This window comes from Hydra viridissima, unplaced genomic scaffold (genome assembly GCF_058129835.1).
Source record: "Hydra viridissima isolate aposymbiotic clone 2 unplaced genomic scaffold, HvirCarnegie_v1 scaffold_16, whole genome shotgun sequence".
Taxonomy (NCBI): domain Eukaryota; kingdom Metazoa; phylum Cnidaria; class Hydrozoa; order Anthoathecata; family Hydridae; genus Hydra; species Hydra viridissima.
In genome coordinates, this window is record NW_028324315.1 from 3450010 (window position 1) to 3476339 (window position 26330).

General features: G+C 37.2%; 3 non-coding genes and 3 pseudogenes across 3 annotated transcripts; all 6 read right to left on the minus strand.

The window, feature by feature from the left end:
* Positions 1-4712: 4712 nt before the first annotated feature.
* Positions 4713-4832, minus strand: LOC149877417 (U2 spliceosomal RNA; annotated as a pseudogene).
* A 5261-nt stretch (positions 4833-10093) lies between these two features.
* LOC149877418 (U1 spliceosomal RNA) lies at positions 10094-10257 on the minus strand. Its single transcript, XR_016448219.1, has one exon. It is a non-coding gene; the product is annotated as a U1 spliceosomal RNA (small nuclear RNA).
* A 103-nt stretch (positions 10258-10360) lies between these two features.
* On the minus strand, positions 10361-10552 carry LOC149877419 (U2 spliceosomal RNA). Its single transcript, XR_016448190.1, has one exon. It is a non-coding gene; the product is annotated as a U2 spliceosomal RNA (small nuclear RNA).
* Positions 10553-15813: 5261 nt separating this feature from the next.
* Positions 15814-15977, minus strand: LOC145195947 (U1 spliceosomal RNA). Its single transcript, XR_013848548.2, has one exon. It is a non-coding gene; the product is annotated as a U1 spliceosomal RNA (small nuclear RNA).
* A 103-nt stretch (positions 15978-16080) lies between these two features.
* Positions 16081-16258, minus strand: LOC145195950 (U2 spliceosomal RNA; annotated as a pseudogene).
* Positions 16259-21992: 5734 nt separating this feature from the next.
* LOC145195951 (U2 spliceosomal RNA) lies at positions 21993-22096 on the minus strand (annotated as a pseudogene).
* Positions 22097-26330: the final 4234 nt, after the last annotated feature.

A 26330-nucleotide genomic window follows, 5' to 3' on the forward strand; every position in this document is an offset into this window, starting at 1 on the left:
TCGGTTTTGTTTTCTTTTTCCCTCATGTTCCTTGATCTCCATAGCTCTGTTATTATTATGTTAGTAATCGTTGTCACTAGTTTTGCGGTGAGATCGATTTTTGTGCGTTCTTCAATGTTCATGAAAAAAATCGCATGCACAATATTGAATTTTTTTTGTGGTAGAAGTGTCTCATAGATTGTTTTGAAGGATTTCCATACCGTTCTCGCTTTTTTGCAAAGCAAGAAGGGGTGTAGGGTATTCTCGGTGAGGTTGCAAGTTTTGCACAAAGTGCTACCCCTGCCGCGGTTCTTTTTCCAATTTTTGATTTTTTCAAGGGTCGGGAGACTGTTGTGAAGCAGTCTCCACGACGTGTTTTGGCTAGGTCCTTGCGCGTAGGAGTTAAAGCTGCGCTCCCAGATGCGCGTCCACGGTAGGACTTTCTGAAAAGTGGCGTTCCATGTTCTTTCCGTGTGTTCAAGGTCGCTGTTGTTTTGCGCGTTTGCTAGAAGGAGGTAAATATTTTTTGTCGTTTTTAGTTTGAGATCGAAAATGGTAAGGTTTTCTTTTAAATTTGCTATTACATCTTTGTAGTAAAAAGGCGGGCTGTTTAGCGTTTTTGGGAAATCATTTTTTGTTAAAAAGCACCATTGCGGGTATTTGCTGTTTGCTAGGCCAGATAAAGACATAGCCAAAATGTATTTTTGAAAAAAGACACTCTCGTGGGGGGGCTCTATTTCTTGTAGTTTTAGGATGTGTTTTGACCTTAGCGCTAAGCACTGTTGTGTTACATCGAGGATACCCAGTCCTCCTCTTGACGCGGGCAGATTGAAGATTTTTCTTTTGATCGGCTCCGCGTAGTCGCTTTGCCAGAGGTACACGGATGTTTCTTTTTTTATTTCTTTTTCCGTGGATTTGTTTGCCGGGAAAAAGTTGGCTACAAACCAAACCTTTGACAAAGCGAGCGTGTTGACGTATATGCCTTTGCAACGAAGCGAGACATTTCTGTATTTAAAAGATTTTAGCTTTGTTTTAAATTTTTCCACGGCTTTTTTCCAATTGACGGCAGCAGTCACGTCAAGGTCCGTGTAAAAGGTAATGCCTAGTATTTTTATCCCGCTCTGATTACACCAGTTTATGTTGTGGTTTTTTTTGTTGCTTTGTTTTATAAGGCGTTCATAATCAGTGTAATCAAAGCCGCCGAGCGCAAGTCCTTTGGTTTTTGATTTGTTAATGTTGGAACCGGTCGCCTGTTCGAAATCGTTTAATATCTTAAAAAGTTCTTCTATTGATTCGGGGCTCCTAGCGAATAAAGTGGTATCGTCCGCATACTGCATTACCTTAAGGTTGTTTTTGGTGCCTGGTATGGGAATGCCTTCAATGTTTTTGTTGCTTTTAATCTCTAGTGACAAAGATTCTACCGCTATGCAATACAACATGAGGGAGATCGGGTCTCCTTGCCTCACGCCTCTCTTTATGTTAAAGGGTTTTCCCATGTAACCGTTGTTAAGAATTAGAGACTGGGTGTTTTTCATTGTTTGTTTTATTGCTGTTACAAAGTTTTTACCAAGATTGAATCTTTCGAGGACTTTAAAAAGGAATTTTCGGTCTAATTTGTCGAAAGCCTTCTCTTGATCTATGGTCAAGAGAAAGCTTTCGACGTTTTTGTTGTTAGTGTACTCTATTATTTCTCTAGTCAGGAAGATGTTAGAGAAGATTTGTCTCTCTGGAACGGAACACGTCTGAGACGGTTCCAATATTTTGTGGAGGATTTTTGCCAGCCTTAGCGCAAGCGCTTTCGTCAAGATTTTATAGTCGGCGCACAGCAGAGATATCGGCCTCCAGTTTTGTATCATTTTGGGGTCTCCGTCTTTCGGAAGGAGACTGATAAGGGCCGTTCGCTGGGACCACGACAGTTGGTTTTTATTGTCGAAAAGGTTTTCGTTCGCAAGGGTAGTGAGTTCCTCCCCGTAGACATCCCAGTAATCTTGATAGAACTCCACTGGAATTCCGTCTATCCCTGGTGTTTTCCCTCTGCTTAGGGAGTTTGCGGCTTTGCGCAGTTCTTCGCTGCTAAATTTTATGTTTAGAAACGCGTTTTCATCGTTGGTAAGACTTTTAGAAATTTTATTGAGAAATGGTTCTTGTTTTTCTTGGCAGTGTTTTCTGACTTTGTAAAGATTTTTATAGTAACTCCTTATAGTGTTTTGGATATTCGCGGTGTCGCTGAAGACATTGTTCCCGCTTATTATTTCTTTTATTGTTTTTTTGCTTTGATTGTTCTTTTCCATTTGGAAGAGAGCTTTTGATGGAATTTCGCCCTCTTCCACTATGATTTGTTTCGTTCTTATAAAAACTCCGCCGTCGTATTTCAAATCGCACGCTTCTTTTTTCAGAGACTTAATTTTTGCGCTGTTTTTGTTTGGTTTTAATTTTTCCGATTCAATTTCACGTTCTAGGCTCTCGATTAGTTTTCGCTTTTCTGCTTTAATTTCCTTAGCGCGCTCAATCGCTCTTTCTTTTATATTGTTTTTCATTAAGTCCCACCATTGGTTATTGTTTTCGTACAAATTTTTGTATTTTTTGTTTTCAACAAAGTCTCGCGTAATATTTTGCTTAAATTTAGTATCTTTTAGAATTGTGGTGTTTAAATGCCAATATCCTGGTCCTTTTGCGGTTTTGTTTGGAATTTTAATTTTGCAGTAAAAAGCGCTGTGGTCGCTTAAGCCGTTTGCAATCACGCCGCATTCGCTCTCCTCCGCAGCGCTTCCAGAGACATAAATCCTGTCTATTCTGCTCTTATAGCTATTATCAGGCTTTACGTAGGTAAATTCTTGCTTTAGAGGATATAGTTTTCGATAAACGTCTACTAAATCGTATTTTTCTATAAAGTTTTTTAGGTGATTTTGGCCTAGGGTGTTGTTTTTATTAAAAAGGTCACCACCTTGTCGGTCTAGGGAAGGATTTTCAACCATGTTGAAGTCTCCAGACAAGATTAAAGTATCGCACTTACGCGTGTGTTGTTCTAGTGACTTAAAAAAATTTTCTTTTTTCTGCGGGTTGTTAGGTCCGTAGATATTTATTATGCGAAAGATTGTTTCATGAAAAATAAGGTTAGCGGCAAGAATTCTCCCGCACTTATCGTTTGTAACTTCGTTTATTTCGATGTCTTTTTTTATCAGCAGCGCGACTCCTCGTTCCTTATGGGTAAAATTATTCCATAAGGACTTTCCTTGCGTCATGTTTTGCCATTCTGTTGCCCATTTTTTTGTAACTTCTTCGCATCCATGAGTTTCTTGTAATAAAAAAGCGTCGCAGTTTTCGCCTACGCAGAATTTCATTATGCTATGCCTTTTGGTCACGTCATTCAGACCGTTTACGTTGAGCGTGAGAATTTTTGCAGCCATTTAGAAAAACCACAGCAAATTTATTAATTTATTCAAAACCTATAGAGCATTCTTTAGAGTAAAATTTAGATTATTTGCGTCAAAAAAAGCATTTTTTAGTGTTATTGAGTAAAGTGTGGAGACTCAATATGGCTTATAAATTCTGCGCTTTATAAAAAAAAGGAATAAACACTGAAACGTACTTACCCATCGTCAAGTTGGTTCTCTTTACACTTTTCTTTCACCGCTCTTCTCGTTTCTTCCTTGTTCTTTTTATTTTGCGTCGTCTTTCGTTTGGTTTTTTTCTTTAGCTTCTCTTCTGCCATTTCGATGTCGTTCGTTCCGTTCGTTTCGTTCGTTTCGTTCATTTCCTTCGTCTCTTTCGTCTGCTCGTCCTTCTTCTCTTCGTTTTCGGTTGTCTCTTCCTCTCCTATCGTCTGTATCTGTTGTGCCTCTTTCGCCATTTCGTTCGTTTCTTCGTTTTTTAAATCCTCAGCTATTTTTGTGAGTTCTTCTTCAATTACTTTTTCCGAAAGTTCTTTTGCGATGGATACTGGTTCTATCTCAGGTGGTCGAGAGTCGGCTGTTGTTTCCTCTACCAAGACCATGGTGGGCCTGCCCGCACCTTGCCCAGTGTGGATCGCCCTCACCCTATACCCCTTTACAGAGATATAGTTTGGCATCGGTGCTGGCAAGTCCTCCATTACTGCCACCAAGATGCCTGAGTAATATGGCGTTCCTCTTGTAGGTGTTTTCCTCATGACTGGTCGGGTATAGACGTGTCTGCCGAAGCCCATTTCCTCAAGGGTTTTACCCACTTGATAGTTTTTCGCTTCCAGGGGAAGTCCGATTATTGATATGTGGGTCCTTCGGCTTGGCATCCTATTTGGAGTGGAGTTTTGGAACCGATGGTGAAGACCTCTAATGTTAAGTCCTTGTTCGATCAAAAGGTTTTTAGATTTGTCATTCTTCATCACCACCTCCAAAACGCTATTTCCTCTGATCATCTGTACCCCGTCCAACTCCTTGTCGAGATCTTTTTCTTCAAAAGCAATTAAAACATCTAAGAGGCTCACTCGAAGTTGTAGTTTGCTAATAACCGTGTTTCTCAGCGGTGCTTTATAATCGACCGCGGAATGTGAAGAACGAGCGGCTTGCGCATAACTCGTACGTGGTTTCGAAGAGGTTGTTGAAATCCTCTCTCCATCCTCTCCATCGGATTCACTCTCTTCACTGCTATATTGCATCGCTTCGATAGTGGACTCCGGATTCTCAGCGCAATCTCTCATTTTCTCGAGAAGCATTTCGGCTGTGTTGGCGATTTCGCTGTCGCTCATCTCGCCGTCGTGAATCTCCATAACTGCAACCACAAAAAAATCGCTCTAAAATAGAAAAGAGTCGCTAGCCCGACCTAAAAATCAAGAACAGATACTACACTTGATCTTAGCCATTAGGCCGAGAAGCGATACTTTTTCAACGAATTTGTGTGCTGGCTCCCTCCCTTTGAACGAAAAAACTTGTGGGCATTTGAATAAGTCGATGGGTAACTGTAAGTTTGAACAATGAAAACATGGGCTCGTTGTATGAAACTAAAACTGCAACAATTTCATTCTAAAACATTTGGGTTTTTTAACCTTCTTTCAGAAATAACCCAACTAACCAAGATTTAAAAATAACACTGGGCAGCAGCAGATTCAAATGCATAATGCGATCAAAAGCCAAGTTGAACAATCCAAAATCAACTCAAAATACTAGCGCCCCGACAGATTTTTTCTGTCAAAAAACATTTGGAGAACCTCTGTATTTAAATGTTCTTTTCATCTGTTGTAACGATGGTACTTTAATCCATCACCAAAACAGCAGAGCTTAGGAAGATTTGTTTGTCATTAGCCTCAAATAGCAATTTCTCACAAACTAAAATCTAAAAAACAAAGTTGAAGTTTAGAAATTTGGACGGTGTAAACTAATTTAAGACTTTAAACTGAGTAGCAAGAAATATTTTTGAAATATTTCTGTTTACATATAAATTAAACAAAGCATTTTATTGGAAGAAATGAACTCCTTAAATGTTTACTGACAAAAAGGTAAAACAATTTAAAAAAGTGACCTAAAACACTCAAAACATCAAACAACAAATGGAAAAGGACAAACTTATGACCCTAAATTACAGTTGACAGCATCATGTTAGCAAAAGTAATGCATGCATACACACAAACGTGCATACATACTTCCATACATACAATTTTCCATACATACATACATACATACATACATACATACATACATACATACAAACAAACTTCCATACATACATACATACATACATACATACATACATGCATGCATGCATGCATGCATGCATTGATACATATATTCATGCATCCATGCGTCATGCCAATACCTTAGGACATTTAAACAGTGCGCTCTCAGTCCTGGACCACAGATAACCATGGGACTGATAGAGATAGCACCATACTGGAAGATTTAGCTAGCCTTCATCATAATCAGGTGGAATGTCAACAAATTGATTTCTATTCATGCTAATAGCCACAGAGCCATACAGAAAACTGCAGGGAACTTTGCAATCGAGCAATTGTAGATTGTCAGGCCAACTAATGAATTTATGGCAGAGATAACGAAGAAAATCATGAAAAGCCTTGCACATCATATCTCGATTTTTCACAAACTCACAGAGTGTGGTGAATGGAAGAATGCAAAGTTTTTTTAAAAAATTTTACATATTGCCCAACCTAAATCAAGCCTAAAAATGTATTTGCTTAAATTATAGAACCTCAGGATTGATGGAGAACAAAGTTAAAAATATTATCTAGCAGACTTGGGTCAATTTCAATTGTAAATGTAATTGAATTACGATTACTTGAAATTTTAATAGCAACTGAATTACAATGACTTGCACTTGTAATTCACTTACAAGTCATATTATTACAATTACTTGTGACTGTACCTTATAAAATACAATAACAATTACTTCATGAAAATACATTTAATTACAATTAAGTTACAGCCACAATTGAGCCAAGTCTGATGCTAACCTAACTTAACCCTTAACCAACCTTGCCCCAGAACCATATGTACACTCAAAATTCAGTACTTTCGACATTTTATTTTCAATGCTTAGACTTGCTACCTGAGGCTGGGTTAATTTTAACAGAAACTCTGTAAAACATTGAAAAGCCATGTTATGAAAAAGCCAAACAAAAGGTTTGATTCAAAGTGCATTGAACATGCCATTTTTTAAAAAAAAAATTGTCACGTATCTTTCATCAAACTAAAGGATTGTTTTAAAGAAGTGGACAGATTGTCCATTGAAAAGTATCCCTAATTGACCATTCATTTGTTGGCCTTGTGTCAGTTTAACTGTAAAAGAAATAAAGCTGTGAACAAACTAGAAGAAGAAATTCTCAGAAAGATGCTTCTTCTGTTTCACTCACCGATACGAGCGAGAAGAACTCCTCACTTTTCCTCGCTCACTGGGATGCTCTTGTGAGTAGCAGTAGTAGGAGTAGTAGCAGTGGTAGTGCAGATTTTAATACAGATATTTCAGGAACTCAAGACGGACTCTGAAAGTCTCTTGTGACTACCCCTAAAAATGCAAATTTATTTCTAAGCATTATTTTTTTTTTTAATCAGGAACTATTTTTAAGTATTTTTGAAGACTTGAGAGAGTAAAGTGTACAAAACAGTAGTGGCTAAACTGCTTCAAGTTTTAAAATATAAGGTAGAAAACATTGAAAATAAGTAGCGCAGTACTTTTTGTTACTTAAAGCATTCTTGATAAATGATAAAAACTTAAATGGAACTCCTCTAAACTCACTTGTCTTGGTTTTGTCTTAGATACTCTTTTCTTCCATTTTTTTTTTTTTTTTTTTTTTTAATTCGAAACAAACCAAACCAAAAGCACCTTTACGGCTCCTTGACGCTAGGCCGACACCAATAACTTTAGTAGGACTGCGCGTAACCACTACACCGTTGTTAAACTAAGATCGTAGTAACTAAGTAACTAAGTTAAACTAAATTCGTGGAGCGTAGTAACTCCTTCAGTTTACCTGTCAGTTAAATGATGAAAAGTGTACGCGATCATTCGATCTTAGGCTTTTTTTTTTTTATTTGATTGTTCCCCTTCCCGAAACCCCGAAATGAACGAAATACGATTGGCAAGTATTTGATGCATACCTTAATACACAGTGACTAAAATGTAGTATGTGTTTTTTCCGTGCCCAGCGAATGGTCGGAAGATAGTGCATGCTTTTAGATATCTTAGAGCTTGCGGTTTCATACTAGTGCCCAAGCCTTTGTGTGATTCTTTTTTAAAAAAAAGCAGAAGTTAGATTTTTTGCATTTAATGACAAAAAAAACAAAAATTTTAGCAAGATCTAATGATTAAATCTGAATAATGATTTTTAAAAACCATGTTCTGCCTCAGTTGCACATAAAATGGTCATATTCTAATCAAGAAGTAGTTAAGCTCTCTCAATCTTTTATTTTCTGCAACCTTCCTAAAGAAAAACATTCGTTATTCAAAAGAAATTATTCAAACAGTTTTTTGTTTTCTTTTCTTTCTTTTCCATTTGTGATCAAATTATGGTTAGTACTAACGGTAGCACATTGCATCCACTTCCTCGTTATTAGTATTTTCTTACCAGCATTAACAACATTCGTTATTTCGTAACTATCCAATTAATGCTTAATAGTTTTAAAATTTACCACAAAAGACTACATTAACTGTCTTGTAAGCGCCAATAAGAATATAATTAAATAAGTATACAACGCCTGGAAGGAAGAAATGTGCTGCTGTTTGTCTTTCTATAATCATCAACGAAGAAATGAAAAAGAAAAATCGGACTCTGGTTTGATTGACAATTCTGAATGCAATTTATACATTCTTGACGCACACAAACATGGTGACAAACAAACAATACTAGGAGCCAATAGTAATTTGCTAAAATTTTTTTTTTTTTTTTTTTTTTGCAGGAATAGAGTTCTTATAGTTTTCGTTTCTAAAAAAGAAAAAAAAAAAAAAAATGAAGAAAAAAAACAAGTCAAACAAAAAAACAACAACAACAAAAAACAAATAGGTTTTCAGTTGTTCATAGACTAAGACGGATTAGAACAACTCGAGTATTTTATTTCAGCAGCTAATTTGTTCTCGGCGATGTTTGCTCCATAAAATATAACGATTGCAACAGATATTTTCATTTGAACCCATTTTCTAATGCGTATAATGTTTTTAAAATTTGTGTGGCATAAGACTCTCGTCTCTTTCTCTTGCGCTTCTTGTCACCAGTTCCAGCGACTTTTCCGCCTTTCTTACCAGCGCGCTTCTCGCCTTTTTTTGCCACCTTTGGCGCTTGTTTTCCTCCGGCTTTTGGTGCGTCAGATCATTTCGACGAGCTTAGCAGTGAAAGTTTTTTCTTCTTTGTTTTCATTGCATTGCAACTGGATTTAATTTAAAGTAGATTTGTGGTTTCCAACTTGATAACTTTTCCGTTCTACGCACTTCTATTGGTTTTTAAAAGATTACGTCATTTGAGCATTGTTTATTTCTTTTTTACTATTGGTTAAAAAACTCTTTTCTGTTTAACAAAAAGCCGCACGAGATCTCTAGTCTGTCAGTCTGTTTTCAGTAGAAAACAAAATGTTAGCACGTGGAAAAGGAGGAAAAGCTAAGGCTAAGAGTGGCTTTCTTCAGTTTCCTATTGGTCGTGTCTAATCTCATCGGTTTAGGCGCACCATCTACTTAGCTGGAGTTTTTGAAAACCTCTCCGCCGAAAATCTTACAGCTAGCTGGTAATGCTGCACGCGATAACCAGAGAGCCAGGATCATTCCTCGTCGTTTGCAGCTAGCTGTTCGCAACGACGAAGAAGTTAAACAAGCTGTTGTTTGGTGTTACAATCGCGAGCAGCGGTGTGTTGCCAAACATTCAGGCTATGTTGCAATCGTTCCAAAACGGCAATCTAAACAATACCAAAGGCTAATTTCATAGCTACACACCTGTTCAAAGATTATTGTTAAGGCATTGGAAACTTACGCGAAGTTGATTTGTAGACTTGCTGCAACTTATCAAAACATGCAATAATAGCTGTTTTCAAGTCATAAACTACAAGTCAAAAAATATACCAGAATCCAATATGAAATATACAAAAATGGATGGAAATTGTTACTATTGTTGTTACTATCATTACTGTTAGTTTGTTATTGCCATTACTTATTTTTTATGATTATTACTATTGTTATTATCGTTATTATCATTGCTGTTGGTATTATTATTAGTCTGTTATTGCTATCATCATCTTTTATTACCATTATTACGATTGTTATTATTTTCAATCTTACTATTATTATCATATTTTTATTATTGCGACTATTTTTTTTTCTTTCAACAATTATTACCATTATTGTTTTTTTATTACAGCCATTCATTGAATGATTTCTGGTGTTGCAGCCGTTCGATCACGCTTACTGGTTGCGACTAGATTTTCATTGATTTTATAAGAAAAAAAACAAAACAACAACAAAGAACTTTTGAACGAAATAAAATGTGTTTACACTTTTAGGAGGCTTTGTTTACCTTCTCACTGACAAATCTTCACTCGAGGATATATACATAACATATAAATACACATAAAACATACCTTTTCTCAAATACTCGTTTACGTCCAGTAACTCATAGAGGGCTGAGTGAGGGTTTTTTTTTTTGCATCTTTAAAGGGGGCGAGCGCGAACGCAGGCCCCCACTACCAGAAATTGTACGGTCGAGTTACCGACGTTAGCGGTAATCGCAGGGGTCAGCCCAGGCGAAGTGCAATGCAAGAGCCTCACCCTGGAAGAAGCCCCATGTTGATCAGGTTTACTTCCCCGTCAGGTAAGTATGCCTTTCCCGTTGTGTGGGGAGCCTCGGACGTGCCCCAATCTTCGCAATTGTGGTTTTTTGATTGGACCCTAACCGCATCGTTCCGTTTTTTTTTTTTTCTCTTTTTAATGGGCCGCACTCAGCAGTAGTGCAACGCCGAGGCAACCCGCGGTCAGGGCGAGGTAAACCTACGATCCCTTGACCAAATGCCAAAAATCAGATTAATATATGAGCCGGACTATGCCGGCGTACCAGATATTAAACTGATAAGAACAGATACTACACTTGATCTTAGCCATTAGGCCGAGAAGCGATACTTTTTCAACGAATTTGTGTGCTGGCTCCCTCCCTTTGAACGAAAAAACTTGTGGGCATTTGAATAAGTCGATGGGTAACTGTAAGTTTGAACAATGAAAACATGGGCTCGTTGTATGAAACTAAAACTGCAACAATTTCATTCTAAAACATTTGGGTTTTTTAACCTTCTTTCAGAAATAACCCAACTAACCAAGATTTAAAAATAACACTGGGCAGCAGCAGATTCAAATGCATAATGCGATCAAAAGCCAAGTTGAACAATCCAAAATCAACTCAAAATACTAGCGCCCCGACAGATTTTTTCTGTCAAAAAACATTTGGAGAACCTCTGTATTTAAATGTTCTTTTCATCTGTTGTAACGATGGTACTTTAATCCATCACCAAAACAGCAGAGCTTAGGAAGATTTGTTTGTCATTAGCCTCAAATAGCAATTTCTCACAAACTAAAATCTAAAAAACAAAGTTGAAGTTTAGAAATTTGGACGGTGTAAACTAATTTAAGACTTTAAACTGAGTAGCAAGAAATATTTTTGAAATATTTCTGTTTACATATAAATTAAACAAAGCATTTTATTGGAAGAAATGAACTCCTTAAATGTTTACTGACAAAAAGGTAAAACAATTTAAAAAAGTGACCTAAAACACTCAAAACATCAAACAACAAATGGAAAAGGACAAACTTATGACCCTAAATTACAGTTGACAGCATCATGTTAGCAAAAGTAATGCATGCATACACACAAACGTGCATACATACTTCCATACATACAATTTTCCATACATACATACATACATACATACATACATACATACATACATACAAACAAACTTCCATACATACATACATACATACATACATACATACATGCATGCATGCATGCATGCATGCATTGATACATATATTCATGCATCCATGCGTCATGCCAATACCTTAGGACATTTAAACAGTGCGCTCTCAGTCCTGGACCACAGATAACCATGGGACTGATAGAGATAGCACCATACTGGAAGATTTAGCTAGCCTTCATCATAATCAGGTGGAATGTCAACAAATTGATTTCTATTCATGCTAATAGCCACAGAGCCATACAGAAAACTGCAGGGAACTTTGCAATCGAGCAATTGTAGATTGTCAGGCCAACTAATGAATTTATGGCAGAGATAACGAAGAAAATCATGAAAAGCCTTGCACATCATATCTCGATTTTTCACAAACTCACAGAGTGTGGTGAATGGAAGAATGCAAAGTTTTTTTAAAAAATTTTACATATTGCCCAACCTAAATCAAGCCTAAAAATGTATTTGCTTAAATTATAGAACCTCAGGATTGATGGAGAACAAAGTTAAAAATATTATCTAGCAGACTTGGGTCAATTTCAATTGTAAATGTAATTGAATTACGATTACTTGAAATTTTAATAGCAACTGAATTACAATGACTTGCACTTGTAATTCACTTACAAGTCATATTATTACAATTACTTGTGACTGTACCTTATAAAATACAATAACAATTACTTCATGAAAATACATTTAATTACAATTAAGTTACAGCCACAATTGAGCCAAGTCTGATGCTAACCTAACTTAACCCTTAACCAACCTTGCCCCAGAACCATATGTACACTCAAAATTCAGTACTTTCGACATTTTATTTTCAATGCTTAGACTTGCTACCTGAGGCTGGGTTAATTTTAACAGAAACTCTGTAAAACATTGAAAAGCCATGTTATGAAAAAGCCAAACAAAAGGTTTGATTCAAAGTGCATTGAACATGCCATTTTTTAAAAAAAAAATTGTCACGTATCTTTCATCAAACTAAAGGATTGTTTTAAAGAAGTGGACAGATTGTCCATTGAAAAGTATCCCTAATTGACCATTCATTTGTTGGCCTTGTGTCAGTTTAACTGTAAAAGAAATAAAGCTGTGAACAAACTAGAAGAAGAAATTCTCAGAAAGATGCTTCTTCTGTTTCACTCACCGATACGAGCGAGAAGAACTCCTCACTTTTCCTCGCTCACTGGGATGCTCTTGTGAGTAGCAGTAGTAGGAGTAGTAGCAGTGGTAGTGCAGATTTTAATACAGATATTTCAGGAACTCAAGACGGACTCTGAAAGTCTCTTGTGACTACCCCTAAAAATGCAAATTTATTTCTAAGCATTATTTTTTTTTTTAATCAGGAACTATTTTTAAGTATTTTTGAAGACTTGAGAGAGTAAAGTGTACAAAACAGTAGTGGCTAAACTGCTTCAAGTTTTAAAATATAAGGTAGAAAACATTGAAAATAAGTAGCGCAGTACTTTTTGTTACTTAAAGCATTCTTGATAAATGATAAAAACTTAAATGGAACTCCTCTAAACTCACTTGTCTTGGTTTTGTCTTAGATACTCTTTTCTTCCATTTTTTTTTTTTTTTTTTTTTTTAATTCGAAACAAACCAAACCAAAAGCACCTTTACGGCTCCTTGACGCTAGGCCGACACCAATAACTTTAGTAGGACTGCGCGTAACCACTACACCGTTGTTAAACTAAGATCGTAGTAACTAAGTAACTAAGTTAAACTAAATTCGTGGAGCGTAGTAACTCCTTCAGTTTACCTGTCAGTTAAATGATGAAAAGTGTACGCGATCATTCGATCTTAGGCTTTTTTTTTTTTATTTGATTGTTCCCCTTCCCGAAACCCCGAAATGAACGAAATACGATTGGCAAGTATTTGATGCATACCTTAATACACAGTGACTAAAATGTAGTATGTGTTTTTTCCGTGCCCAGCGAATGGTCGGAAGATAGTGCATGCTTTTAGATATCTTAGAGCTTGCGGTTTCATACTAGTGCCCAAGCCTTTGTGTGATTCTTTTTTAAAAAAAAGCAGAAGTTAGATTTTTTGCATTTAATGACAAAAAAAACAAAAATTTTAGCAAGATCTAATGATTAAATCTGAATAATGATTTTTAAAAACCATGTTCTGCCTCAGTTGCACATAAAATGGTCATATTCTAATCAAGAAGTAGTTAAGCTCTCTCAATCTTTTATTTTCTGCAACCTTCCTAAAGAAAAACATTCGTTATTCAAAAGAAATTATTCAAACAGTTTTTTGTTTTCTTTTCTTTCTTTTCCATTTGTGATCAAATTATGGTTAGTACTAACGGTAGCACATTGCATCCACTTCCTCGTTATTAGTATTTTCTTACCAGCATTAACAACATTCGTTATTTCGTAACTATCCAATTAATGCTTAATAGTTTTAAAATTTACCACAAAAGACTACATTAACTGTCTTGTAAGCGCCAATAAGAATATAATTAAATAAGTATACAACGCCTGGAAGGAAGAAATGTGCTGCTGTTTGTCTTTCTATAATCATCAACGAAGAAATGAAAAAGAAAAATCGGACTCTGGTTTGATTGACAATTCTGAATGCAATTTATACATTCTTGACGCACACAAACATGGTGACAAACAAACAATACTAGGAGCCAATAGTAATTTGCTAAAATTTTTTTTTTTTTTTTTTTTTTGCAGGAATAGAGTTCTTATAGTTTTCGTTTCTAAAAAAGAAAAAAAAAAAAAAAATGAAGAAAAAAAACAAGTCAAACAAAAAAACAACAACAACAAAAAACAAATAGGTTTTCAGTTGTTCATAGACTAAGACGGATTAGAACAACTCGAGTATTTTATTTCAGCAGCTAATTTGTTCTCGGCGATGTTTGCTCCATAAAATATAACGATTGCAACAGATATTTTCATTTGAACCCATTTTCTAATGCGTATAATGTTTTTAAAATTTGTGTGGCATAAGACTCTCGTCTCTTTCTCTTGCGCTTCTTGTCACCAGTTCCAGCGACTTTTCCGCCTTTCTTACCAGCGCGCTTCTCGCCTTTTTTTGCCACCTTTGGCGCTTGTTTTCCTCCGGCTTTTGGTGCGTCAGATCATTTCGACGAGCTTAGCAGTGAAAGTTTTTTCTTCTTTGTTTTCATTGCATTGCAACTGGATTTAATTTAAAGTAGATTTGTGGTTTCCAACTTGATAACTTTTCCGTTCTACGCACTTCTATTGGTTTTTAAAAGATTACGTCATTTGAGCATTGTTTATTTCTTTTTTACTATTGGTTAAAAAACTCTTTTCTGTTTAACAAAAAGCCGCACGAGATCTCTAGTCTGTCAGTCTGTTTTCAGTAGAAAACAAAATGTTAGCACGTGGAAAAGGAGGAAAAGCTAAGGCTAAGAGTGGCTTTCTTCAGTTTCCTATTGGTCGTGTCTAATCTCATCGGTTTAGGCGCACCATCTACTTAGCTGGAGTTTTTGAAAACCTCTCCGCCGAAAATCTTACAGCTAGCTGGTAATGCTGCACGCGATAACCAGAGAGCCAGGATCATTCCTCGTCGTTTGCAGCTAGCTGTTCGCAACGACGAAGAAGTTAAACAAGCTGTTGTTTGGTGTTACAATCGCGAGCAGCGGTGTGTTGCCAAACATTCAGGCTATGTTGCAATCGTTCCAAAACGGCAATCTAAACAATACCAAAGGCTAATTTCATAGCTACACACCTGTTCAAAGATTATTGTTAAGGCATTGGAAACTTACGCGAAGTTGATTTGTAGACTTGCTGCAACTTATCAAAACATGCAATAATAGCTGTTTTCAAGTCATAAACTACAAGTCAAAAAATATACCAGAATCCAATATGAAATATACAAAAATGGATGGAAATTGTTACTATTGTTGTTACTATCATTACTGTTAGTTTGTTATTGCCATTACTTATTTTTTATGATTATTACTATTGTTATTATCGTTATTATCATTGCTGTTGGTATTATTATTAGTCTGTTATTGCTATCATCATCTTTTATTACCATTATTACGATTGTTATTATTTTCAATCTTACTATTATTATCATATTTTTATTATTGCGACTATTTTTTTTTCTTTCAACAATTATTACCATTATTGTTTTTTTATTACAGCCATTCATTGAATGATTTCTGGTGTTGCAGCCGTTCGATCACGCTTACTGGTTGCGACTAGATTTTCATTGATTTTATAAGAAAAAAAACAAAACAACAACAAAGAACTTTTGAACGAAATAAAATGTGTTTACACTTTTAGGAGGCTTTGTTTACCTTCTCACTGACAAATCTTCACTCGAGGATATATACATAACATATAAATACACATAAAACATACCTTTTCTCAAATACTCGTTTACGTCCAGTAACTCATAGAGGGCTGAGTGAGGGTTTTTTTTTTTGCATCTTTAAAGGGGGCGAGCGCGAACGCAGGCCCCCACTACCAGAAATTGTACGGTCGAGTTACCGACGTTAGCGGTAATCGCAGGGGTCAGCCCAGGCGAAGTGCAATGCAAGAGCCTCACCCTGGAAGAAGCCCCATGTTGATCAGGTTTACTTCCCCGTCAGGTAAGTATGCCTTTCCCGTTGTGTGGGGAGCCTCGGACGTGCCCCAATCTTCGCAATTGTGGTTTTTTGATTGGACCCTAACCGCATCGTTCCGTTTTTTTTTTTTTCTCTTTTTAATGGGCCGCACTCAGCAGTAGTGCAACGCCGAGGCAACCCGCGGTCAGGGCGAGGTAAACCTACGATCCCTTGACCAAATGCCAAAAATCAGATTAATATATGAGCCGGACTATGCCGGCGTACCAGATATTAAACTGATAAGAACAGATACTACACTTGAGGTATTGGGTATTTATTGCCTCCTCCGGCAGATGCCTTGCAGAGGTGTCCGAAAAATGTTACAATGGATATTATTTACAAATAATGGTCCACTGCTCCATGACCGGACACGAATAGGACTTTACATGACTGAACAAGCGCAGGACTAAATCACGAAACAAAACACACGGACGCCGAGGTACGATGCCATATGGCTTAGGACATAAAAACATAAAAAATCGAAAAAGCGAAAAAACGGAAAAACGAGAGAGACGCTACAAACACTGAAATACGAAAAAACGAAAAAAAAAACGAAAAAAAAGAAAATTTTTTAATTCAATTAGTATCTGGGTATTTCTTTTAGCTCAGATAGATGTTTAAATTCGTGTCTAAATTTAGTTTGAGATCTGCATCCCAGATACTTCGAGACTCTATGAGAAAGTCGTCCAGTGTGTTATTTTGTTTCGCGAATTCTTTTTCTTCATAAATAATATTTTTTAGCCTGCACTGAAACTCTATGAGTAGTTTCAGTCTTGTAAAAGTCGAACGGTCATGGAACGACCTCATTCTATTACAATATATGGTATAAATCAACTCGTTTAAAATTCTTTTTCCAAGGTTAAAAATATTTACATTCTCTGCGTGTGAGAATAAGAAAAATTTAAAGGTGTTTTCGAAGGCAGGCTGCGGAGTATAGATTTTGTTTAGAATGGATATGGCGTATTTTATGAGGGGTTGAGCTTTTTCGCATGAGTATATCATGTGCGCTAATGTTTCCTTCGCTTTCATGCACTGTGGACACAGGTCATCCGGGGCATGTCCTCTTTTCTTAAAGATGGAGTTGGTAGGAATAGCGAAGTGTATTATTTTGTATTTTACCTCGTCAGCTTTGTTGTTGGTGGTGTTTTTGTGCACGTTTAAGAATAGTCGAGCCCATTCTTTTTGAGTTGTGCCTCTCATGCTGTCGGTAAAATAAAGGTTCCATTTGTGGTAGTGTGTTGGAACGCTGTGATGTTTCTTAGCGGATATAATACGATACACGTTTTTAGGCGTGAGCTCGCGGAAAGAGATGTCGGATGAGCCGTTGATCCTGAGATGCATTTTGGCTCTGCGGTGGTCGTAGTTTTGATGTTGGGTGTTTATTTTATCTCTCCACTGCTGAGGGATCGACATGATGACTTTGTTGAGATGTTTTTCGGTCAATCCAGTGAGCTCGCAGTTTAGAAAGCCAGGAACAAACACTTTTGCTACGTCCGCAATGAGATGGATGTTTCGCTGTTTAGAGAGTGGTGTTGTTTTAAGAGCGTTGTTGTGATGGCGTATGTGGGGGTTATGGTATATGGGCTGATTCAGAATTTCCTCGATGGTTAGGTTTGTGATGGCGCAGTTCTGATAGATGGTGGCCCAGTGTTTCGCCATTTGCCGGTAGTATGGTGGCAAAGTTTTGAGCGAAGTGTGCGAGTGGGCGGTGAGAAAGATGCGCTCACCCTGGGAGGCGTCTCTATATCTGTCAAAGATGAAAGTGGCTGTGTCTCTCCAAGCTCCATTGAGATCGTGGTTGAAGAACTTGGAGAGCCAGCTCACTTGGATGGAGACGAGTTTGTCGCGGATGTTTACGATGTTAAGTCCGCCTTTCTGAATGGGAAGTTTGGATACTAAGTTGTTGGTTTTTATGGAGGAGTTGTTCCATAGGAACTTCTCAATTTTGCTTTCGAGCAGCTTGATCTTACGCTTGCTTGGCAGCGGGATGGTGAACGCTAAGTGCCAAAGGTTGCTCAGTATGGTCTGGTTAATGGCTATGGCTTTGCCTTTGAAAGACAAATGGAGCTTCTTCCAGCGGAGTATTTTTTTGTCGAGTTGCTCGATGCACTCGTTCCACTGGGTGTTTCGAACGTGAGGCGAGTTGGTGAAGACCACTCCGAGGCTCTTAAGAGAGTGGCCGTCCCACGTGAAGTTTAGATAGTTAGGTTTGCTCTCGTTTCTATTGCGGCCGAGCCACAGACCTTGGCACTTTGGGATGTTGAGTTTAGCGCCTGTCGCTTTTTTGTTAAGTTTGAGAGCTTTGCCAAGCGCAGTGATGGATTTGTCGCCGGTAATGTAAAAGACGGTGTCATCGGCGTATTGCTGCAGCTTGGTTTCATGTCCATTTATGGTAATGCCTCTGATGTTATTATTCTGACGTACGTAGCAGGCGAATATCTCAGCCTGTATGACGTAGAGGATCATTGATAAAGGACAGCCTTGCCTGACTCCTCTTAGTATCTGAAACTTTTCAGACGTGAAGCCGTTTATTTTGAGGCGCGCGTTAATGTCGTAATAGATGGTTTTTATGATGTTAACGAACTTAGCGCTAAAGCCGAATTTGTCTAAACAGTCGAACAGAAAGTTTCTGTCCACTCTGTCGAACGCTTTCACCTGATCTATTGAGATGATAGACGCGTCGAGATGGCAATCATTTGCTATTTGAATGACATCCCTTGTGTAGGCTAGGTTGTGATAAATTGTCCTGTGCGGCACGCACGCGGTTTGGTCTTCGCTTAATATTGTTGCCAGCACAGGTTTTAGCCTATTTGCAATTATTTTAGTTAGGATCTTATAATCTGTATTCAGGAGGGAGATTGGTCGCCAATTAGAAATGTCGCACTTGTCGCCTTTTTTGTAGATGCAGGATATGAGCGCCTCTTTTTGCGAGGTCGTCATTTCGTTTTTGCTAACAACCTCGTTTAACATGGAAACGATGGCATCTCCCAAGACGTTGAAGTGGGTCTTGTAGAACTCGACGGTTAGGCCGTCGGGTCCAGGAGATTTGTTGTTAGTCATGCCTTGGAGGGCCGAATTGACTTCCTTTAGCGTGATGGGCTCGCTTAGCGCATGCTGTTGAAAGTCGCTTATCCTGTTCACCTCGACGCGATCTAAAAGACGCTTTTGGTGTATAGGGCTGTTTTTGCTCTCCTTGTACAAGTGTTTGTAAAACCTTTCAAATTCCTTAATAATTTCCTCGGTGGTTGATTTTTCAATTCCGTTCTTATCCTTAATGCGCGTGACGACTTGCTTAGCAATTTTCGTCTTCTCAAGCTGAAAAAAGAAGTTGTTGCATTTTTCGCCGAGAGTGCGCCATTTGATTTTAGCACGAACAGCTGCACCGTGCGCTCTATTCATTTCAAATTGCTCTAATTTTATTTTCAGTTCTGCGCTTAAGTTACGCATGTTGGTGTTGCAATGCGCTTTTTTAAGTGCGTTTCGCAGTTGCTTTTTTAGTTTAAATTCAGCAACGCGTTTGCTCTTCGCCTCAGATCTGCTAAAAGTTTGGGAAAGAGTTTTTAAGGCGTTTTTAAGTTCGTCCCACTCTTCTCGCTTGTTTGTGGAGTTTACCGTTTTTTCGTTAAAGTCGGTGATTAGTTTTACGACTTGTTCGTTGTATTGCGGGTTTTTGAGATGTTTTCTGTTCAGTATCCACACAGTCTTGCCGATGTCCAGTGAGTTTAAGCTTATGGTAACCTCGACTCCGTTCTGATGGTCAGAGAATGTCATCGGTTCGTGCTTAATGTCAGTGAACTGGCGTAGATGTTTGCTGGTGTAGATTCTGTCCAGTCTCGCATACGAAATGTTGTTGGTGGCTTTGTATGTAAACTCTTGTCCGTGGGGGTTAAAAACTCTCCAAAGGTCTTCTACATTTAAGAGGTTCAAGAGCTTTTTAAATTTTTCGCTCGAAGCGCATTTCTTACGCGTTAGTTGAGGGTGTCTGTCTAGTTCGTTTAAGACCATGTTAAAATCGCCCCCTAAAATTATCGCGTAGTTTTCAGCGTTTAGGTTTTTAAATTTCGCAGCGAGGCATTCCCAAAGGAGCTTTCGTGCGTTTTCTTGATCGCGCGATTGTCCGGACGTAGCGTACACATTAATTATTAAAAATTTCTGCGACTTAACTTCGATGATAATATAGTTAAAACGCCCGTGCGCATCCTCAAATTTTTCTATTAGCTGAAAGTTGATATTATTTCCCTGATGTAAAATTAGAGTGCCTCCTGAATGGTTGCGACCTGCGGAGAAAAATCCTGCGTGTTTCCATTTCGCTAGGAACTCCTTCGCCTGGTCGTTATTTAGATGCGTCTCTTGCAGTAAAATGAAGTCATGACGCATTTTCTGGAGTTTGTGGATCATTATTTTCTGCTTTTTAACATCAATAAGACCACAAACATTTGCTGAAAAAATACGTACTGACTCCATTCTTACAGAGTATTTTAAACAAATTTTGCTCTCGAAATCCAAAGTTTTTAAGGAACTTCGAATTCGATTTTGGAATGTGCGCGTGGTATGATTGCGACATAGCACAGATGGTTCGTAATGAATAATTGATGAGAAAGCGTGGTGAGAATTTTCTAGTAGAACAGAAACGAGAAAATAAAAAGTAAGAGAAGTGAAAAAGATGGAGAAAAAGAAAAGAAGCGAAATAAACGGCCATTTAATGAAATATGAATTTGTGAATGTTTTGACGCTTTATGAGATGAGTGTGTGTGCTTAAAGATTTACAATCACGCAATTTTATAACCACAAAATAGCGAAGAAATAAACAAAGGTAAGTCTCCCAAAAAATAAAAAATAAAAGGAGGAAGTTTACCTTTGAACTTTCTTAATGTCTTTTTTCTGAGGCGTCGGTGGGGGCGCCATTCGTTTGGCAGTGGCTTTTTCGGTACGGGATTCGTTATCGTCCGTGACCTTTTTAATTGTTTTTACGTCCACAGTTTTCCACCCCTCTTCTCGTGTGTCTTTCTCTTCTTTTCTTCTGGAGCTACCTGCCTCGTTGATTTCAGCATCCAGGTCCATTAGTTTCTGAACCATTCTTTCCGTCTCGATGTTGGTGGTTTCAAGAGCGGTGATGCTTTGACTCTCTTCGTCAACGAGGACTCGGATTTCTTTCACGAACTTTTCTTGTTCTACCGTCTGCTTCATTTCGATTTCTTTCTCAGTTGGTTTCGCAGAAGGTTTTTTAGCGTTGCTAGCTTTTGCAACGGTGATCGCTTCAGGTGTAGTATTAGAAGTTTGAGGAGTTTGTTGAACACATCTTTGTTGTGGAGGATGTGAAGCACCACATTTTTCACAGAGAAAAGATTTCCCTGCAAAGTAGAGTGCGATTTTGACCCCTTCGATCTCAATGTGGTGTGGTATTTCATTGAGTTTTACCGATGGACGAATTCGGAAGAGTCGTCTCCCATCTTTCAGGATAGGGTTGAATCGGTAGCTGGTGTGTGTGATGGAGTACACTTCAGCTGCGAAGGGTTTAATTTGCTCTAGTATTTCATCGTCTTCAACTAGAGGGTCACACTTGATGGTAATAAGGAAGCCGATTTCGCTTCGGACTTTCGATGTGACTTTTCGGTTGCAGCCGGAGATGGTAAGTTCCGAGTCTGCAAGCAACTGGGCATCGGTTTTCGTTCGGAGTTCAGCGATCCAATTTCCTCGGTTGGCGTAGGTGAGGCTGATCAGCTTATTCGGTCCGACAACTTTCGCAATCTTCTGTTCGAGTTCTTTCGCTCGCATTTCTTGATAACTTCGGTTGAAGTGTTCTTTCGGGTCCATGTGGATGTTGAGGTCGATGATTCGTTCCTGTCTTTCAGTCTTGCTTCCGACGGTTTTTGCGTAGGATGCCATGTTGCAGGAGAATAAAAGTAAAAAAAAAAAAAAGCAAAAAAAGTTTAAAAACAAAACGAAAAAAGTTCGTCAAAGTCTGTACTCTTGTTACGGAGCAGCCGATGACAAACGTCGATTTTCTTTAAGAGTGGCGAAGAAGCTTTGTAGAATAACTAAATAATCTATTGAGCTAAAAATTCACCAAAAGATACTACACTTGATCTTAGCCATTAGGCCGAGAAGCGATACTTTTTCAACGAATTTGTGTGCTGGCTCCCTCCCTTTGAACGAAAAAACTTGTGGGCATTTGAATAAGTCGATGGGTAACTGTAAGTTTGAACAATGAAAACATGGGCTCGTTGTATGAAACTAAAACTGCAACAATTTCATTCTAAAACATTTGGGTTTTTTAACCTTCTTTCAGAAATAACCCAACTAACCAAGATTTAAAAATAACACTGGGCAGCAGCAGATTCAAATGCATAATGCGATCAAAAGCCAAGTTGAACAATCCAAAATCAACTCAAAATACTAGCGCCCCGACAGATTTTTTCTGTCAAAAAACATTTGGAGAACCTCTGTATTTAAATGTTCTTTTCATCTGTTGTAACGATGGTACTTTAATCCATCACCAAAACAGCAGAGCTTAGGAAGATTTGTTTGTCATTAGCCTCAAATAGCAATTTCTCACAAACTAAAATCTAAAAAACAAAGTTGAAGTTTAGAAATTTGGACGGTGTAAACTAATTTAAGACTTTAAACTGAGTAGCAAGAAATATTTTTGAAATATTTCTGTTTACATATAAATTAAACAAAGCATTTTATTGGAAGAAATGAACTCCTTAAATGTTTACTGACAAAAAGGTAAAACAATTTAAAAAAGTGACCTAAAACACTCAAAACATCAAACAACAAATGGAAAAGGACAAACTTATGACCCTAAATTACAGTTGACAGCATCATGTTAGCAAAAGTAATGCATGCATACACACAAACGTGCATACATACTTCCATACATACAATTTTCCATACATACATACATACATACATACATACATACATACATACATACAAACAAACTTCCATACATACATACATACATACATACATACATACATGCATGCATGCATGCATGCATGCATTGATACATATATTCATGCATCCATGCGTCATGCCAATACCTTAGGACATTTAAACAGTGCGCTCTCAGTCCTGGACCACAGATAACCATGGGACTGATAGAGATAGCACCATACTGGAAGATTTAGCTAGCCTTCATCATAATCAGGTGGAATGTCAACAAATTGATTTCTATTCATGCTAATAGCCACAGAGCCATACAGAAAACTGCAGGGAACTTTGCAATCGAGCAATTGTAGATTGTCAGGCCAACTAATGAATTTATGGCAGAGATAACGAAGAAAATCATGAAAAGCCTTGCACATCATATCTCGATTTTTCACAAACTCACAGAGTGTGGTGAATGGAAGAATGCAAAGTTTTTTTAAAAAATTTTACATATTGCCCAACCTAAATCAAGCCTAAAAATGTATTTGCTTAAATTATAGAACCTCAGGATTGATGGAGAACAAAGTTAAAAATATTATCTAGCAGACTTGGGTCAATTTCAATTGTAAATGTAATTGAATTACGATTACTTGAAATTTTAATAGCAACTGAATTACAATGACTTGCACTTGTAATTCACTTACAAGTCATATTATTACAATTACTTGTGACTGTACCTTATAAAATACAATAACAATTACTTCATGAAAATACATTTAATTACAATTAAGTTACAGCCACAATTGAGCCAAGTCTGATGCTAACCTAACTTAACCCTTAACCAACCTTGCCCCAGAACCATATGTACACTCAAAATTCAGTACTTTCGACATTTTATTTTCAATGCTTAGACTTGCTACCTGAGGCTGGGTTAATTTTAACAGAAACTCTGTAAAACATTGAAAAGCCATGTTATGAAAAAGCCAAACAAAAGGTTTGATTCAAAGTGCATTGAACATGCCATTTTTTAAAAAAAAAATTGTCACGTATCTTTCATCAAACTAAAGGATTGTTTTAAAGAAGTGGACAGATTGTCCATTGAAAAGTATCCCTAATTGACCATTCATTTGTTGGCCTTGTGTCAGTTTAACTGTAAAAGAAATAAAGCTGTGAACAAACTAGAAGAAGAAATTCTCAGAAAGATGCTTCTTCTGTTTCACTCACCGATACGAGCGAGAAGAACTCCTCACTTTTCCTCGCTCACTGGGATGCTCTTGTGAGTAGCAGTAGTAGGAGTAGTAGCAGTGGTAGTGCAGATTTTAATACAGATATTTCAGGAACTCAAGACGGACTCTGAAAGTCTCTTGTGACTACCCCTAAAAATGCAAATTTATTTCTAAGCATTATTTTTTTTTTTAATCAGGAACTATTTTTAAGTATTTTTGAAGACTTGAGAGAGTAAAGTGTACAAAACAGTAGTGGCTAAACTGCTTCAAGTTTTAAAATATAAGGTAGAAAACATTGAAAATAAGTAGCGCAGTACTTTTTGTTACTTAAAGCATTCTTGATAAATGATAAAAACTTAAATGGAACTCCTCTAAACTCACTTGTCTTGGTTTTGTCTTAGATACTCTTTTCTTCCATTTTTTTTTTTTTTTTTTTTTTTAATTCGAAACAAACCAAACCAAAAGCACCTTTACGGCTCCTTGACGCTAGGCCGACACCAATAACTTTAGTAGGACTGCGCGTAACCACTACACCGTTGTTAAACTAAGATCGTAGTAACTAAGTAACTAAGTTAAACTAAATTCGTGGAGCGTAGTAACTCCTTCAGTTTACCTGTCAGTTAAATGATGAAAAGTGTACGCGATCATTCGATCTTAGGCTTTTTTTTTTTTATTTGATTGTTCCCCTTCCCGAAACCCCGAAATGAACGAAATACGATTGGCAAGTATTTGATGCATACCTTAATACACAGTGACTAAAATGTAGTATGTGTTTTTTCCGTGCCCAGCGAATGGTCGGAAGATAGTGCATGCTTTTAGATATCTTAGAGCTTGCGGTTTCATACTAGTGCCCAAGCCTTTGTGTGATTCTTTTTTAAAAAAAAGCAGAAGTTAGATTTTTTGCATTTAATGACAAAAAAAACAAAAATTTTAGCAAGATCTAATGATTAAATCTGAATAATGATTTTTAAAAACCATGTTCTGCCTCAGTTGCACATAAAATGGTCATATTCTAATCAAGAAGTAGTTAAGCTCTCTCAATCTTTTATTTTCTGCAACCTTCCTAAAGAAAAACATTCGTTATTCAAAAGAAATTATTCAAACAGTTTTTTGTTTTCTTTTCTTTCTTTTCCATTTGTGATCAAATTATGGTTAGTACTAACGGTAGCACATTGCATCCACTTCCTCGTTATTAGTATTTTCTTACCAGCATTAACAACATTCGTTATTTCGTAACTATCCAATTAATGCTTAATAGTTTTAAAATTTACCACAAAAGACTACATTAACTGTCTTGTAAGCGCCAATAAGAATATAATTAAATAAGTATACAACGCCTGGAAGGAAGAAATGTGCTGCTGTTTGTCTTTCTATAATCATCAACGAAGAAATGAAAAAGAAAAATCGGACTCTGGTTTGATTGACAATTCTGAATGCAATTTATACATTCTTGACGCACACAAACATGGTGACAAACAAACAATACTAGGAGCCAATAGTAATTTGCTAAAATTTTTTTTTTTTTTTTTTTTTTGCAGGAATAGAGTTCTTATAGTTTTCGTTTCTAAAAAAGAAAAAAAAAAAAAAAATGAAGAAAAAAAACAAGTCAAACAAAAAAACAACAACAACAAAAAACAAATAGGTTTTCAGTTGTTCATAGACTAAGACGGATTAGAACAACTCGAGTATTTTATTTCAGCAGCTAATTTGTTCTCGGCGATGTTTGCTCCATAAAATATAACGATTGCAACAGATATTTTCATTTGAACCCATTTTCTAATGCGTATAATGTTTTTAAAATTTGTGTGGCATAAGACTCTCGTCTCTTTCTCTTGCGCTTCTTGTCACCAGTTCCAGCGACTTTTCCGCCTTTCTTACCAGCGCGCTTCTCGCCTTTTTTTGCCACCTTTGGCGCTTGTTTTCCTCCGGCTTTTGGTGCGTCAGATCATTTCGACGAGCTTAGCAGTGAAAGTTTTTTCTTCTTTGTTTTCATTGCATTGCAACTGGATTTAATTTAAAGTAGATTTGTGGTTTCCAACTTGATAACTTTTCCGTTCTACGCACTTCTATTGGTTTTTAAAAGATTACGTCATTTGAGCATTGTTTATTTCTTTTTTACTATTGGTTAAAAAACTCTTTTCTGTTTAACAAAAAGCCGCACGAGATCTCTAGTCTGTCAGTCTGTTTTCAGTAGAAAACAAAATGTTAGCACGTGGAAAAGGAGGAAAAGCTAAGGCTAAGAGTGGC